This window comes from Stegodyphus dumicola, chromosome 9 (assembly GCF_044657685.1).
Source record: "Stegodyphus dumicola isolate Sdum_Otavi_A_Nest chromosome 9, ASM4465768v1".
Lineage (NCBI taxonomy): Eukaryota > Metazoa > Arthropoda > Arachnida > Araneae > Eresidae > Stegodyphus > Stegodyphus dumicola.
Window position 1 is genome coordinate 104432489 of NC_140776.1, and position 14214 is coordinate 104446702.

Genomic DNA, 14214 nt, shown 5'->3' on the forward strand with positions numbered 1-14214 from the left:
TTGTTCTACTCTTATGAAAGGAAGAAAAAATTCATCCACCACCCCAGCGGGCTTCTCCCTTGAAGTTGGGGCGGAGCTGCGCAGTTAGTTTGGTGGGGCAATACCCGTATAACCTTTGATAAAATTCTGGTGTTCTGTCCATTTATACCAGTGCCTGTCCTATACATCCGTAAAATGAAATTGATTAGGTTAGGTTAGGTTATTTTATAAGGTATTTCTCCCTCTTTTCTAGTGTGCCTTCGGGGTGTAGTGGTCCTGCACGCTGGGCCGGCATTCCAGAGGTCGGTCCGTGGTTCGATTCCCGGCGAAGGCGGTTGCTAATTTTTCATCTTTCCTGCTTCCAAAAAATATCTAATGTCTCTACAATTTGAATATGGCAAAGCTCACCCAAGAGTTTGTATTCACTTTAAACGTGAGGGAAATTATAAAAATCAACTTTGCAGCAAGCTCACCCTTTAGACCGGGATCTAATCCAGATCGAATTCCGAATATTCAGTAGTCTTAACTACTCAATGATGCTGGAATATATAAAGATTTTCCAGCTAAAAGCAAGCAGTCAAAAACACTTTTTTTTCCGCTTGGAGTAACTAAAAAAAATTCAAAATGTACTTGAGAAAAGTTCAAAAGATGAAGCTATTTCGCCAAAAGGAGATTGCTCTCGTTAACTGTGATTAGTAGAAATAATGAAGGAAACACTGCAATGCAGGTAACGGAGTTTGGTTTCCTTTAACTTATTTGATTTTAACAATCAGGTTCATTTTAACTCCTTAAAAACTTAAAAAGGGTTACTTTAAACTCCTTAAAAAACACGAAACACTTCTTTTCCCCTATTATTAAACAGGGAAATGTTTTTGCAAATTACATTAACTCTTCCTACGTCAGTTAAATAAAAATAACGAAATCAGTTTTTATTACTGTCTCTACTAATACAGGTTTTCTTTTTAGTAAGGTCCGTTTATAAATATCATTTGAAATTCCTTGCGTACATGAGAATGAAAGCGCTCGCGGGCTTCCGTTATTCTATGCAAGAATCCGACACCATTTGTGAGAAATGGGTGAAAACTTTTAAAGGTCCCAGGCATTTGAAAGATTTTAATACCCTCACATACATTTATGCCAGTTTTTCTTCATTTATTCTCCCTCGGTCTTGTTTTAGCTGCAATATATATGCCATAGTAAAACTGGCAATGAGAAATTTCTGGGATGCCCCCTTTCCTGAATCCTTAAGCATCTTTTTGCGGTGCCTTTTTCTTTGATGCCCTAAGAACGGCCTTATTTTGCTTAATGGTTAATTGAGTGCTGCTATTTGCATTCTAGGCGTCTGTTCGTGCACTTCGTAATGTGAGATTAGAATGTTTAAGCAAATCGAGGGATCCATAGACTGTGAAATTCAGTCAGTTATCCAGGTCTTAAAAGCAAAAAACATGAAACTGCCGATACACATCGCCAGATGTGTGACCACGCAATGAATGATAGTGAACTTCGAAAATGTGTGCGATTGTTCTAGACAGGTCGAAACACTGACGGAGAAGTAAAAACGTTCATTAATAACTGCCTATCATCACAAGCGGCAGAATTCTATGAGGAAGGTTGTCAAACACTCGTCATTTGTTATTATAAATCTTTAAATCGACAACGTAATTATGTAGAAAAATAGAGAATTGTATATAAATTCAGGGAATAAATGTTATTATTATTATTATTATCTTGTTTTGCTTTCATTTGAGAAGGAAACCTTACTTATGAATGTATGAGGAATTATTGCATTCCTTCTTGCACTCTCTTGTTATGCGAGTTTTTAGCATGTCTAACTAGCAATTGGAAGATTTGAAATTAAATAAACATAAATTCAGTTTTCATGCTTTTGGCTCCATTTTATTTATAGATCTCTAAAAATTTAGGCTAAGCAAGCAAGCAATACTGCATTAAAATTTTAAAAAATTAATTTCTATCACAAAGAAAATTGCCCAGGCTGTACCTCAGAGGGCAACCGATTTTGCACACGCGAGAGAAGGGAGGCTTGAATTTAGTTTTCATGGAGAACTCCCCAAACGGAGGATCCGAAGGTCTCTTTCCTCTTCCTCGGCCACCAAACCTCTCAAGAGGACTACCAACTGTTCGGTACTTTAAATGCCCCATGCGGAGCAGACACCATTACAAAGATCTGAACCTTCTGTGGATTCGAACTCTGGCCGAAAGTTATAGCAGCCAGCATGGCTAATCATTCTACGGATCCGCTTGATAGATTACGTAAATTAGTCTAATCATAAAACTAATCATAAAAAATGTGTAAAGAAAATATATATATATTACATTATCCTTTGTGATTCTTAAATGAACGAGGAAACTAAATATACAGCATGCATAGTTTTACTTAGTTAATAATAAGCAAAAAGTATACCGGAGTGTTCATTTCTAATTCATCGATGTAACGAAGGAAACAAAACAAAGAAGATTTGTTATTGGAAATATGCTTTTCCTCAACGCCGTAATTATTCACGGAAGTCACGAAAAGGTTGCGCTTTTGACATTGAACCTGCGTAAGAAAGCATACGAATGCTTTTGTCGTATCTTACATTACGTCAGAAACGTCCAAGTAGTTGTATACCCCAAAATGTTGTGATTAGTTTTACGCAACATTAGCCTATATTCAGAATTTTTCATATTTCCTTTAAACATTCTAAAAACTATCAGTTTACGCGACCAGACGCTTGTAATAGTTATTTTAAAAAACAAAAAATATATAATAAGTTTAGCTAATAACTGTTTTAAAAACTGTGGTTTTTGCATTTAAATCCCTTAGATTGCTATTCGGTGACAAATAGATTAAATTTAGAAGGAAAATTTTATATCTTGCGTTTTGCCTAATGGCGACAGAGTGGCGCATGGAAGACAAGAATATTCCATTTCCAGCAATGGTAACACATCTTTCGCTTTGCCGAGAGGCAATACGTGGCTTTTAAATTGCAGCTTCGGTTAATCCAAATTAAATTAAATTCGCAAAAAAATGTAAAATAAATATAAAAAATATTCGAAATTCATGCTTGGAGTTGCACATATTCGGGGGGGTTGGATTATGTGTGTTTAAAATTAGATGGCTCTAAATGCCGCAATTTTTCTGCAACGAGGAACAAATTACATTTCCCACTATTTAATAATAAATATTTATGTGAAATGAATTTCACTCTTTTTTCGTTTAATTCGTGATCATACTTTTTGTGCATTTGTGCATTTTTTGTGCATTTACCTCTCGTGGAGGCTGTACCAACTATTGATTTTGAATATAGTTTTTCTTTTCTATCACAGGTGTCCAAATACTTATTGGTAGTCAGTGTATGTTTACGCACCTTTTTTTTTTTTTTTTTTTTTTTTTTTTCATTTCTTTTCTCTCTCGATTTTGGTTTAGCTGCACGATGCATTCCATGGCAAAACCAGTAAAGAAAAAAAATTTGTGATGCCATTTTTTCTGAATACCTAAGGATCAGTCCGCGGTGCCCCCTTTCCATCATGCCCTAAGCGCGTTCTTATATTTCTTAATGATTAATCTACCCTGATGGCTGCGCTAGAACGCGAAAAATGATCAAATGGCTCCTGACGGCTCTCCGCGGCAATTTGTTTTTTGCCACTGCTTCTCGCTAACTTGGCTACTTGATGGAAAATATGGGAAAACTCATTTTTAAAGCCTTACACCGGTTTTCCCTGAAGCTTCTAATAGCCTTGTTACACCATATGCGTGTGATAGCATACAAATAGGCTCCGAACGCCATTTCTCTGAAGAATTCTATATATTTTATTGCCGACATTAAAAGTTACATCTGTACGTGTGCTAAGACAGCTTCTCCGTTCCCTTCTACCGGATTGTTTCGTCATCCTCGAATGAATATTTTTGTCCTCATACGGGAAAACGGCCTCTTTTAACATTGAGGGGGATCGTAAAATGCAATTTTTGATGAAATCAAGGCTTTTGCTTCCATACTCACAGACCATTTTTCAACTGGCTCAAAGCCTTCATGCATGTGTTCTCATGACTATGTTCTAGACTTAGCGATAAGTAAAGCGTTTTTTGCAGCATTATCTGCATGAGACCAAATAGGTCGATTAAGACTCGATAATCTCAGCATATAGTGGTAGTTGGAGTTAGAATTGGTTTTTAAAACTGCTTGTAAATGTTAATTAACTGTTTATCTTATCATTTTTGCTTTTTACTCTCTCTTCTACATTGGTCGGCTCTCAGCAGGATGTAATTTAGTTAATGAGCATACTACTGCTTAAGTTCAGATTAAAAAGGAGGAATATTATTTTATTTTTCACACTATGTAATTAATTTACAGGTTATCTGTACGTTACCTCCTAGACATTCATTAAAGTGAATGCAAGATCTCTGTGTCAAAAACAGCAACTTTTTATACACTTTATGAAATTATAATGTTCCTAACTACCTGGTCTATGCTGAATGAACCTATTGAATTGGTAGGTACTTATCGCTGAGTTCAAGTGTAACGACAAAGCCCAGAAAAGGAATAAAATACCCTTTTATTCTCTCAAAAAAATAATACAGTCAGCCCTTCCCAGGGCGCACAGGGAAGCCTTCACTCGAGCTTCAAATCTAGATAAGCAAAATAAAAAACTAATATAATACTAAACTAAACCGAAGCTAGACACAAATACCTAACGTAGTTGGTCCTTAACTAAATTAGCCGGCTATTATCAGCAGGCACGTACAATAACGAAGTAGCCTGTTTTTAATAATGTAGTAGCCTGACGGCAAACACGCGCCATCAAAGATTCCTACTAGAGTAAGTTGAATCTTCCTTAAATACTCCTTCTACCTAATTTATATGCAACGCGATACAAAAAAACCATTCTGGTAGGGAGTTATAAGTTGGAAACAAGAATTAAAAGGAAAGAGTTTCAAAATTAATTTTACAAAATTATTTTTTAAATTAAACAGTTATTTATAATTTCAGCCTTTACTATAATTTCTTCTTTCCGTTTTCTTACCAAAATGTAAATGAGTTAGCAAGTATTTAAACTGAGGCTTTAGGATTTTAAAACAGAGCATATTTCAGCCTTTCGTGTGAATGTTACATTTACTTCCTGTCATCTCTGATAAGTTGTAATTATTCGGCTTTGCATTATCACTGACGACACTTAAATTTCATACGCCGGTAGAGTTACTGAGCCAGATTCGTGTATATATAAATTGTGTAATCTTTGACTTCCATTCCAAGATTTAAATTGAAGTTGATCGTTCCAGTTTAGTTGCATCACCAGCAGCTGTGGTTGATTTTGTTAGCACAAGAACGTATATTTATGTTCTAAGTTCTGTTTGAATAAAAAAGGTTTATTTGAACCTTTATCTGACTCTGTAGTTACTTTCAGCCTTATCGATAATTCGCTTCATCTCTATTAGGGTTTGAACTAAATAACTTTTACCAAATTGAGGAAAACCCCATAGCACGTATACAAACAACAGAGTAATAAAGTGAAACTTCGGATAATAAACTCTGCTACTATATGATAGAATCTCACTGTATTAGATAGTAGTATGTCTCAGTTTACTAACCATTCGGTTCACGAACAAAGAACGCCTCATATGACAAATGGTGTCTCGACTGAGATCGGATATATGCGATTTTAAAAGGAGTTTTGAGGTAACTTATGCCACAGAATTCGGGGGGCATTCTACAAAAATGATTTAATATTTTCAGTTGTGCCGCCCAGACGTTACAGTGGTTAGGGGAGCCTGACTCCGATACCAAAGGGCCCGGGTTCGATTACCGGAAAAGGCATGGATGTAAAATTGTCTGTCCCTATATAGCAAGTAACGTTGGCCGCCTATTAGCCCTTCCACAATAAAATGGTCACCGTTGCTGGCCTTAATAGTGGCCAATGCCGTTATAGGCAAGTGACCGCCATTTGTAAAAAAAAAAAAAAAAAAAAAAATTAACTCTGTTTAATGAAGCCTAGCAGCAACTAATTTACAAGATCATGACTTCTGGAAGAAATTATGACCAGACTGGGTTACAGGCAGGCAGAGACTTTAAGCCCTCTGGCCCTTTTTTTCTCTTATATATGATATAAGTACGCTCTAAAAACAAAAATATCGACGCACCAAGAATGAGTTGTCCGATGGAGACAAAAATTGGTGGATAGGAAGATTATGTACAGAAAAGAAAATGATTAAAATTTCAGAACAATTTAATGAGTTATTTCATAGTTACAAAGTAATAAGCTCAATAAGGTGTTGACCCACCTCTAGCCTGGATGCAAGCTGCCAAACGGCATGACATAGACTGATGGCGCTCCCGGATTGTCTCTTGCGGTATTTCCTGCCAAATTTGCTTCAACTGTCGGGCAAGGTTCTCAACATTCCATGGTAGATGCAGTCGCCTTACCATCATATCTGAGACCTGCTCGATGGGAGAGAGATCTGGCTGGCCAAGGAAGTGTTTGACAAGCTGTAAAACAGTTCATAGCAACACATGCCATGCGTGTTGCTATGGCATTATCTTGCTGAAAAATAAGGCCAGGGTACCTCAAAAGGAACGGTAGCAAAATAGGTCTCAGAATGTCGTCGACGTACCGCTGTGCTGTAACTGTACCTCTAATGACGACCAAAGGGCTTCGGCTATCAAAGGAAATGGCATCCCAGACCATAATTCCTGGTTGAGGGCCTGCGTGACGTGTTACATTAAAAGCAGGATCGCACGCTACTCGTAATAAGCTTGAATCCTGCGGCGAGGCATTTTTTTTTCATTCATTGAAAGGTATCCTAAATCGAAATGCAACTGATATTTCTAACAACAGTTCAAGAACATCTCCTTATATACTTCTGCTGGATGCGCAGTGCCGATGAGTTGCAGATCGCACTATTTATTCATTGAACACCAAATATTAATCGTTTGCATATTTGGTCAAAAAATTTAGACATGCGAAATTTCAAAGCAACTAGATTATTTCTTCTTGGCGCGTCGATTTTTTTTTTTTTTTTTTTTTTTTTTTTTTTGTAAAATTGTTTCGGTTAACGAACGGTCATCAGGAACAAAATAAGTTCGTGAACCGAGGTTTCAATGTACAAAAGCACACAATACCTTTATTCCATAAAGTTTCATCTTTTGATATAACCATTGCAAATCAAATTTATGGGCAATTGTTGAAACATAATTATTATTTATACATATTATTACATATTTATTTACTGAAATTGGCATATTGTAAATAAAAAATACTGACAGTTATTGAATCATAATTGCATTTGTTTCTTTTTTGAAATTAAAAAAATCAATAAATATACTGAATAGTTCATGAAAGCGATCAACAAATAAAAGCAGAACACAGAAAGTCAATTAAATGATATTGAAATGGTAAGTATTATTACAAATAAGGAAACGAATTTGCGAACAACATGATAAAAATGTGTTCACCTATTAATGCAATCTCACGAAGTCATGACTCTTTGAATTGCACAGTAACTGCATTTTGAGAAAAGCCATGAGACAAAGTAGGAGAAAGTGGTTCGGAAAATAAAACGCCAAAGATACAAGTCCTAGAATACAAAACGAGAAAGGGATAGAGGAGGAAAAGGAAAAGAGAGGAACAAAAATATTTTGCTCTTTAACGATTCGGAATGTCATCCTAATCGGTACAGTGCAGGGGTGGCCATATAGGGCGGCTCCCGAGTCGAGTTGGGCTCTCCCAGACGAATGATCCTGCTTTTACGTACATAAAATAGAAATAAGGTCAATTGAAATTACTCAATTTACCATATTTCCTTCTTCTGGATATTGAAGGTCCAGGAGAAATTAATTCATTTATTTCATTTCTTTTTGCAAAGTAATTAGCAAACTTAAACTGTCCAAAAGCAAATTGTCCAAAAGCAATTATTTTATTTAATTTCTTGTTAATAAAGAAACTTAACGATATTATTCAAAAACTTACACATTTTTGTAATGAAAGTTTTTAAAAATTAGATTTGCTAGATGCTTTACGAATGGACGGATAGAAGCTTGAGGACGCTTTACAGGAAAAATCTGTTGAATTTCTGAATCGTTAGTAGCAGTAGAAACTAAATTGGTGTGGCCTGTGAGCGGAACGGAGAATCAGAAAATGCATCAGAAACATTTAGCATCCTACAGAAATTGATGCAAGTTAAAAATAACTTAAAGCTGATTATACGCTCAAATTGGTAAGAAATTTATGGCAGTTGAGAGGTGTGGGAATTTCTAATAAATCTGACGACAGCTACAGCTTAGAAAACTATGTTATTTTTTAGAAAATTTCGAGAATCCGTAAAATTTAAGGGCAACAGATATACGGGTTGCTTATCGATAGTAAAAAAATTTTAATTTCGTAAAGTATGTCAGTTTTTTTAAATAAACAGCATTTAGGTACATGTCGCAATCTAATTTTAGTATGTTCATCTTTTCTTTATTTTTAAATCTATCACGCCGGAATATACGATAATTAGAAACTGAAAAAATAATTTACTTTTTACCGCATTAAATAATAATCAGAGAAAACAAACACACCACAAAACTTCGCGCTGTCTTCCACGCAAATCACATGCTGAAACCAAATTGTCATTGAATGATTGTTTGGAATCAGACATTTCTTTCCATAATTAACCTTTGGCAGGGACCGTACTGGTACTGTCTTGTCGGTGTCCTTGGTGGTGGGGACGTTACATGGTCAATACTTGACCGTCTGAGAGGATTGGTTCCTGTCGGTCGATGCGGAGGGACGTATGAACTCGTACTTTTTTTATAAGCGTTGGCAATTTTTAGTCGTGCTGCGAAAGGGAGTGGTGACCCTTATTCGTGGCGAAGTTTCTTAACTGGGTGGTCTGGGTAGAGATCGGCCCTGTGGATCTTTTCGTTACTGTCTAATGGTCGCCCGTCTGTCTCTTCCTAGACGTTTCCATTTCAAAAAAGCTGAGGGAGGTTTCCAGGTTTCCCCTCACCGGCGACCGGGAGGAGTGGCGCCCTCTCAGTACGGTCCCGGAGGCATGGATACAAACAAACCTTGAAAGGGAGGACTTGATCCTTCCAGAACTTGGCCATGTTTTCCTCTGGCTCTCTGTTTCCCTACTTTTAAAATGATGTAAATATAGACTAGTAGCTTTTGAAAAATCTAGTTTCGGCTCTCGAATTATCTTGAATTCCAGAATGCGGCTCTTACTGACGTGAAGTTTGGCCACCGCTATCTTTAGTCCTCCTGTCTGCTGTATTGCTCCTTGGATTCGAAACCTAGAGAAGGCATGTATGCATGTAAGCTGGTAGTGTCTGTGGGGCAGGGGGGTCAGTCAAAATACATCGCGAATCCAACGTCGGCTGAAGTGGTTTGGTGTTAGGAGCAGAACGGTGGAAGATCCTCGGATCCATTCTTCACCAAAATTAGGACACAGAGGTGTAAAATCATACAGTCACCTATATGATATTCAAGGCCGTTCCGATGACAAACGCACTCTTGGGCTACTTGCTATGATAAAATTTGTGATATTGTTCTGATTAGGTTAGATAAGTGAGATTAAGCCACAAAAACAACAATATTCGGGGCACATTACATAGATTACAATGCAGACAAGTCATTATTATATAGACGATTTCGGACTTTAACGGAAAACTTCGTAGAGACTATTAGTCATTTTGTTTCGGAACATTAAACATGATAAATAAATCTGCGATGCCCTCGCTGAGATTCGCACTCATGACCTCCCAGCTACTAGTCGGACCTGCTTTCCAGTTACACAACGAAGGCACGTGGTAAGGAGGGAGAAAATACAAGTTCGAACAAATTATCATTGGTGACACTTGATTGCAAAACTGTTTTATCGCGATTTATGACAGGAATAATTTATTTAGACATGTTAACTGATCCAAAAAGCCTTTTTAGAGCCAAAAAATCCTCACTCTATCGAGTTTATATGAATTATCAGCATCTCACTACGGATTTATATAATCTGAAGTAGTTGTTTACTCGGTGCATTAGCAATTAGCGAACGATCTACGAACGAAATAAGATCTCGGAAATTTTATCTTGATTTCAATAAAATTAGAAATATAAAATAGTTCATAAGCTGACAAATTTAAAATGCTTAATGTATTCAAATTTATTTTACTTGAGAAACATCAAGAGACAGGGGGAAGGAAACTAATTTAAAGAAACCTCCTAGTTTGTCCGGGCCTGCTCCACTCTACAGCAATGTTTATGGTTTTCGTTTGATGGATGATATAATTCTAGCCCACATAATTGCACGAGGTATGTGGACTATTGAATGAATGCCTCGAATTCAAACACATTCTTTATGAGTAGTGATTACGGTTTCTGAAGCGTATATATTTTACGAGAGTATTTTGAGGTTTTCTCTATCAAACTCCGCTAGCTACTCTTTGGAAATAACAAACGATTTTTCTACGGGAATTCTGGCTTTACTCTTTGCTGAAGCTCGGTCAATGAATTCGTTTCGTTGTTTCATGAGCAAAAACCTTGAAGGAGATGGACCTATGTCATCGTTCTCGAAATCGGTAGTGTTTTATTTAAAATCTTCGTCAGTCTAGTGTCGCATTTTTTTATAGAAATAGTTTCCCACCTACTGCTACGATAGATTATAATTAGTTTTATTTTGTAATTATTTACTTGTCCCCTACATTTCTGTTTTGTATGTAACTTACCTCAATGCATATATGTTAACCTTTGTAGCGCTCAGTGTATTTATTGGCTTCATACGCATATATCATACACAGGGGATATCGCATACGCATATCACATGCTTATGCACTTTACTGTAGCTCTTAATGTAGTGGTTTCGTATGCATATTATTGTAATATTTTATATATATTTATCAATATGTGACATGTACACCTTTTTGTTTCCCTTATTGCTATTTAGAATTTTATCATAAGGCTTAGATTATCCGTAAGTATTAGCAGAACGCACATTTAGTGTTTATGTTTCATTTTTTACTGGTAAGTAAGGTAGAATTACTCCCTGTGAACTAGATCTTTTGTAAAAATCAGTATTATTTAGTAATAATTAGTTCATTTTTGTACAAGAGAATATTGTATTAGAACAGTAAGCAGCATACTATAAGGCAGATAATACATGAAAATCTTTTTTTTAAATATTGATTCTTAACAAATTGGTTTCGATTGAATAACAATAATATTTAGCATTTATCTGCTAATATATGTTTTATGCATTTATAAACAATTTTTTTAATTAGTTTTATTAATTATGATGTTACATTCGAACTTTCATATCTTCCATATTATATTATATTGCAACATGACTGTGTAGTATCATATTAATTAAGTTAGTAAATTTTACTTATATTTTGCAATGAAGTTTGTAGAATCACTAGTTCTGATGTCTAATGGTAATAGACATTCTCACATAATTTATCTTGCAACGTAATTTTTGACTACAGAATTCGCACACAGTAATTATGCTGCTCAAAATTTTGGGATAATTTGTATTTACTAGACTATTGTTGTCACTGATTTGTCTATATTTCGATAAACAGTAGATTTCTCCCTTGGGATGGTATATAATTCCGTTTGGTTCACCTCCGTTGGTCGGAAGCCATCTCAGCGGTGCACTCATTCACTCCTAATTGTGAACTTATATTGTCATATTTTTCTTGCAATCAATAGATATACTTGACGTTCTACGAGAATAATCTTTCATTTATATTCGATAATATAAAAATAAAATTTTATATTTGATAATATATATATATTTTAGATATTAGCTAAATATCTAAAATAGTTCAGTCGCTAAATACAAAAAATAGTCATAAATAAATTACTTCTCTTAAGAGTAAACGAGTTCGTTGCAAAATTTCTAAATCTACTTCTTGCCTATACTATTTAACATTCTGCATTAAATATTAAAATATGAAATCCAATGATTGTGAAGAATTTTTGCAACAACAAACAGATTACAAATTAGAATGTTTTCCATTCTCCTTTAGTTTTCATCACACGATAAATATATTTTATTTAATATTCAGATAACTTACTTTTTATCTCGTTTTACATTCAGAAGCGAAATGCTGTTATAAAAGTCGGTGGTTTTAAAAATGGAATTCTTTTCGAGTTGAGTTTTAAAATTATTCAGGATTAAATATTTAGTTTCATGAACTGCCAACACTAGATATTAATTTTTATTCAAGAACAGAAGCGATCTAATTATACGACGATTTTTTTTTTCTTTAGAATTCTCTGAAATATCTCGAAGAAAACCTTTTCGAGGTATTTATTATTTTCATTTTGAAAATTTCGCATCCTGCCAAAACAAAAAAGAAAATTTTTTTTGCAAGTCTCGGGAGCGAGCTATTCAGTGAAATAAAGGAACAGATGCATCTCGAATAATTAAATATTTTCTATATTAATTAAGTGCAAGCTCTGTATGACGTTAATTTGAGATAAAATAATATGATATTTTTTTTCAATCGTATAACTTTGCCATTTTCAACAATTCATTTTAAATACCCTATCTTTAATTTCTGAAGGATTAATTTTTAAATTATTAGGCCTGTTTCAAAACTCAGTTTATGCTTAATTTAAATTTGTTTCAAATACTAAACTGAAATATGTATACCAATATTATTATTAAGTATATTCTTTATTTATTTTTTAAACTTTTCAAATTTTAATGGTAAACATCTTGAAGCGTTTAACAATTATATGTAGCTTACGAAATTTTGATTTTTATGTATTTTAATTTTTTGACGTTTCTAATGATCGTTCTTTCTTCGAGATGTTGTATTGTAATCTGAATTTTGTAAATTGCTGTTTCTTCCGGCCTTCCTCTCTAAACAGAAAAAATGTGTAAACGAACTAAATTGTTAGAGCTAAATTTTTTTCCGTGTTTGCTAAACACTAAGATATTGCAGAAATGAGCCCAAAATTATATCTCTCTTTTTTAATATTATCGAATTCGAAATCATCCTTATGAAACATACAATTTGAAACGTGTTTTGCAATCAAGTAAGCCATTAATATATCAATATTTCTGTAGAAAGTTATATTACTGGGTAACATTTAATATCATGCAACTTACATCAATATATAAAGGGAGAGAGCATATTAAATTAATTAAAAGTAAAGGAATATTTTGACTTACTCGATTTTGAGTCGGATATGAAATTCCAATCAGAAGTTTGTAGTGCGTTGTTTCAATGCTTGTTGTTTAATGAGCAGAATTTAAAGATACTTCCCAGTACCATCAAATTTTTTCAAGGCTAACTGGTTGCAAAACACAAAAACTGGTTGCTCAAATCAGATGACCGGTTACTTTCAATGAATTGCAGAACGACATCGAAACGACCTCTTGTTGACGGAGGAAAAGAGAAAGAAGTGAAGAAACACTTTAATTGAATGCGGTGAAGAGATTTTCTTTTTCTTTCTGAACTTTCACTGCGAAAGGTAAAAGTTAACTGCAACCGGAACTGTTGGTTGAATTATTTGGCTCGTGCATCCCACCAAATTTTTTATCCGCCCTGGGCACTGTTTAGGTTTCAAAATTGCCCTATAATTTATTATGAGTAAAAGTGTGCGTGGCCGGCCGCTTTAATTAGTTTTTATAAAAACTAGCTGCTTGCCTAAAATAGTTACCATAAAAACGAAAAATTATGCAACGATTTTAATGAGTCTTTCTTTTGCACTCTCATAAAAATATTTCATATTTCTAATAGACATCTGATGATCTAAACGCGTTTTTATTTTAATTCCTCGGACTAAAAAGTAGAAAAACATTCTTATGTACTACTTTTATTGCTTTAAAATCCCCTAGTTTGTAATACTATAATAGACAAATTGCATTTGAAAGTTAAAATCTTATTTGGCAAAAGGCTGGTGGATAGGAGATAAAAGTCTTTCATTTCAGGTAGGGGCAACACATTGCTTTTAAATAGCGGAGCTTCTTGATTAAAATTGAAAGGCTAATATCATATATTTTGCCGAATGGCAACAGCCTCACGCGTTTTAGATAAAAATGTTTTATTTCGAATAGTGCTGCCACTTGCTCGCTTTCAAATACAAAATATGAAATAATCAAAAGCAAATTCGTCATACAAAATTCTAGCTTCGAGGTGCGCATGTTCGTGTGGAGGATTACGTGCGTTAAAAATGTGATAGCTCTACGTGTCGCCGTTTCTCTGTAATGCGAGGGACGTACAAACATAGATACAAACAAATTCCTCATTACTT

The 14214-nt window shown here is 34.7% G+C and overlaps 1 protein-coding gene across 1 annotated transcript in view; it reads right to left on the bottom strand.

Moving 5' to 3' along the window:
* Positions 1-13285, bottom strand: part of LOC118202493 (phenoloxidase-activating factor 2-like) — a 49892-nt gene extending 36607 nt beyond the window's left edge. The window contains exon 1 of the mRNA XM_085823853.1: positions 13130-13285. The gene's annotated coding sequence lies outside the window, so the exon portion shown is untranslated. The remainder of the gene's footprint in view (positions 1-13129) is intronic.
* Between the last annotated feature and the right edge of the window lie 929 nt (positions 13286-14214).